We start from the raw sequence: 4,491 nt of genomic DNA, 5'->3' as shown, positions 1-4,491 counted from the left end.
TATACAGGGAACTCTGAGTATCACTCATGTATTATAAGGGATAATGTACCCCCTACTGTAAATGATAAGGATATTAGCAGTCACTGAGGGGCTCTGTGCCCCCCATATAAAGGCACAAGGCTGCAGGCTGAGTTATACAGGGAACTCTGAGTATCACTCATGTATTATAAGGGATAATGTACCCCCTACTGTAAATGATAAGGATATTAGCAGTCACTGAGGGGTTCTGTGCCCCCCATATAAAGGCACAAGGCTGCAGGCTGAGTTATACAGGGAACTCTGAGTATCACTCATGTATTATAAGGGATAATGTACCCCCTACTGTAAATGATAAGGATATTAGCAGTCACTGAGGGGTTCTGTGCCCATATAAAGGCACAAGGCTGCAGGCTGAGTTATACAGGGAACTCTGAGTATCACTCATGTATTATAAGGGATAATGTACCCCCTGCTGTAAATGATAAGGATATTAGCAGTCACTGAGGGGTTCTGTGCCCCCCATATAAAGGCACAAGGCTGCAGGCTGAGTTATACAGGGAACTCTGAGTATCACTCATGTATTATAAGGGATAATGGAGCCCCTGCTGTAAATGATAAGGATATTAGCAGTCACTGAGGGGTTCTGTGCCCCCCATATAAAGGCACAAGGCTGCAGGCTGAGTTATACAGGGAACTCTGAGTATCACTCATGTATTATAAGGGATACTGTACCCCCTACTGTAAATGATAAGGATATTAGCAGTCACTGAGGGGTTCTGTGCCCCCCATATAAAGGCACAAGGCTGCAGGCTGAGTTATACAGGGAACTCTGAGTATCACTCATGTATTATAAGGGATAATGTACCCCCTACTGTAAATGATAAGGATATTAGCAGTCACTGAGGGGTTCTGTGCCCCCCATATAAAGGCACAAGGCTGCAGGCTGAGTTATACAGGGAACTCTGAGTATCACTCATGTATTATAAGGGATAATGTACCCCCTGCTGTAAATGATAAGGATATTAGCAGTCACTGAGGGGTTCTGTGCCCCCCATATAAAGGCACAAGGCTGCAGGCTGAGTTATACAGGGAACTCTGAGTATCACTCATGTATTATAAGGAATACTGTACCCCCTACTGTAAATGATAAGGATATTAGCAGTCACTGAGGGGTTCTGTGCCCCCCATATAAAGGCACAAGGCTGCAGGCTGAGTTATACAGGGAACTCTGAGTATCACTCATGTATTATAAGGGATAATGTACCCCCTGCTGTAAATGATAAGGATATTAGCAGTCACTGAAGGGTTCTGTGCCCCCCCATATAAAGGCACAAGGCTGCAGGCTGAGTTATACAGGGAACTCTGAGTATCACTCATGTATTATAAGGGATACTGTACCCCCTACTGTAAATGATAAGGATATTAGCAGTCACTGAGGGGTTCTGTGCCCCCCATATAAAAGCACAAGGCTGCAGGCTGAGTTACAGTGGCTTGCAAAAGTGTTTGAACTTTTCCACATTTTGTCACATTACAGCCACAAACATGAATCAATTTTATTGGAATTCCACGGGAAAGCCCAATACAAAGTGGGGTACACGGGAAAGCCCAATACAAAGTGGGGTACACGTGAGAAGTGGAAGGAAAATCATACATGATTCCAAACATTTTTTACAAATAAATAAGTGCAAAGTGGGGTGTGCGTAATTATTCAGCCCCCTTGGGTCTGAGTGCAGTCAGTTGCCCATAGACATTGCCTGATGAGTGCTAATGACTAAATAGAGTGCCCCTGTGTGTAATCTAATGTCAGTACAAATACAGCTGCTCTGTGACGGCCTCAGAGGTTGCTAAGGGAATATTGGGAGCAACAACACCATGAAGCCCAAAGAACACACCAGACAGGTCAGGGATAAAGTTATTGAGAAATATAAAGCAGGCTTAGGCTACAAACAGATTCCCAAAGCCTTGAACCTCCCACGGAGCCCTGTTCCACCGATCATTCAGAAATGGAAGGAGTATGGCACAACTGTAACCCTACCCAGGCACGGCCCCCCCCTAAACTCACAGGCCCAACAAGCGCTGATCAGAAATGCAGCCAAGAGGCCCATGGGGACTCTGGGGGGGCTGCAGGGATCTACAGCTCAGGGGGGGAATCTGTTCATAGGCAACTATTAGTCGGGCACTGCACAAAGTTGGAAGAGAGGCAAGAAGAAAGCCATTGGTAACAGAAAACCATAAGAAGTCCCGTTTGCAGTTTGCCACAAGCCATGTGGGGGGGGGGGGGGGGGGACACAGCAAACATGTGGGAGAAGGGGCTCTGGTCAGATGAGACCAAAATGGAACTTTTTGGCCAAAATGCAAAACGCTATGTGTGGCGGAAAACTAACCCTGCACATCACTCTGAACCCACCATCCCCACTGTCACATATGGGGGGGCAGCATCATGCTCTGGGGGGGCTTCTCTTCAGCAGGGACAGGGAAGCTGCTCAGAGTTGATGGGAAGATGGATGGAGCCAAATACAGGGCAATCTTGGAAGAAAACCTCTTGGAGTCTGCAAAAGACTTGAGACTGGGGCGGAGGTTCCCCTTCCAGCAGGACAACGACCCTAAACATAAAGCCAGGGCAACAATGGGTTAAACATATCCCTGTGTTAGACTGGCCCAATCACAGCCCAGATCTAAATCCAATGGGGAATCTGTGGCAAGATCTGAAAACTGCTGTTCCCAAAGGCTGACCATCTAATCTGACTGAGCTGGAGCTGTTTTGCAAAGAAGAATGGGCAAGGATTTCAGTCTGTAGGTGGGCAAAGCGGGTAGAGACATACCCTAAAGCCTGGCAGCTGGAATTGCAGCAAAAGGGGGTTCTACAAAGTATTGACTCAGGGGGCTGAATAATTACGCACACCCCACTTTGCACTTATTTATTTGTAAAAAATGTTTGGAATCATGTATGATTTTCCCTCCACTTCTCACGTGTACCCCACTTTGTATTGGTCTCTCACGTGTACCCCACTTTGTATTGGTCTTTCACGTGGAATTCCAATAAAATGGATTCATGTTTGTGGCAATGGTGGTAATGTGACAAAATGTGGAAAAGTTCAAGGGGGCTGAATACTTTTGCAAGCCGCTGTATACAGGTGTAAGATTCTTGTAAAATTAAACATATTGTGGGTCCCTATATTTTCTTAATTAATAATGAAACCTTTGACTCTAGGATGGGTAATTTCCTGTAACTGACTGGTATGTGCTAGCATCATTCAAATGGACCAATCAGGAGAGACATCTAGAAAGTTCTAGAAACCACCCATCTCTCCTCTATATATGTTGGCTTCAGTAGGGCACAGACCATCGTACCTACTTTATATACTCGAGTATAAGCCTAGTTTTTCAGCACCCAAAATGTGCTGAAAAAGTCACCCTCGGCTTATACTCGAGTCGGGTGCCATGGGTCCCTCTAGACTAGCAACCTCTCTCCTTTGTGTGCAAATTAGGCCACCTGCAAGCAGACCCCCCAGTGCCCTGGCCTAGTCTCCCACTAGCAATACTTATTTCCCCTTACATCCCTCTGGGACTGGGTCTGCTGCCAGGTTGCCAATGTGCAATGAGCGGGGGGTAGTACTCATATTGTTTTTGTTGACCCTCTTCTCAACTTACAGAGCTAGTTTACTGTTTTTCTTTGAAATAAATATTGAAAAACATATACCCCACTGATGCCTCAATTAATGTCATTGTATTGGTATTTATTTTGATTATTAAAACTTAGCAGTAGCGGCTGCATTTCCCACTCTAGGCTTATACTCGAGTCAATACGTTTTTCCAGTTTTCTTAGGTAAAATTAGGTACCTCGGCTTATATTCCCATCGGCTTATACTCGGGTATATACGGTATTTTTTAGGGTGACAGGGGGTCACAGCAAGCACTGCAGGTGGAAAATGAGGAAAGTTTGGGACAATTAAGAGATGCAGAGGGAGCTATTCATTGCTATGGCTCCTAAAGACTGAAGTGTGTGTAGCTGATACGCAAAGGATCTCCACAGACCAGACTGGATGGCAAAAGGAGAATTTGCTGCATTCCTTCACCCCCAAAGTACCTGCTCTATAAGTACCTACAGTACCTGTTAATCTAACTTGTTGACAGTAGGTGTTCAATGTGACAGACACCCAGAGACTGTATGGATCAGAACTGCTTGCCTTGAGAGTTCATGGAGCACAGCCAGTCCAGCAACAGGTGCAGAACAGAACCATGGATGGATGCAGAGACTACGCTCCAACCACATAAAGATGCAGTGGAAGAAGATATGTTTCATCAACATCCGCCAGATCCTACAGCAAGGCTGGATTATGGGTGATATGAATGAATGTGGTTGAAAGGAACATAAATGTACTGCTGCTATTGAATGCAGTCACTAGTGGCCATCACCTCTGTCCCAGTGTTCCACAGCACTTTCACTTCTCAGCCAACAAAATATGGAAAATATTCCATTGAGAGGGATTATGTTGCTTAGGCTTCATTCAC

The sequence above is a fragment of the Xenopus tropicalis genome, chromosome 8 (assembly GCF_000004195.4).
Source record: "Xenopus tropicalis strain Nigerian chromosome 8, UCB_Xtro_10.0, whole genome shotgun sequence".
Lineage (NCBI taxonomy): Eukaryota > Metazoa > Chordata > Amphibia > Anura > Pipidae > Xenopus > Xenopus tropicalis.
This window is presented reverse-complemented; position numbering follows the sequence as displayed.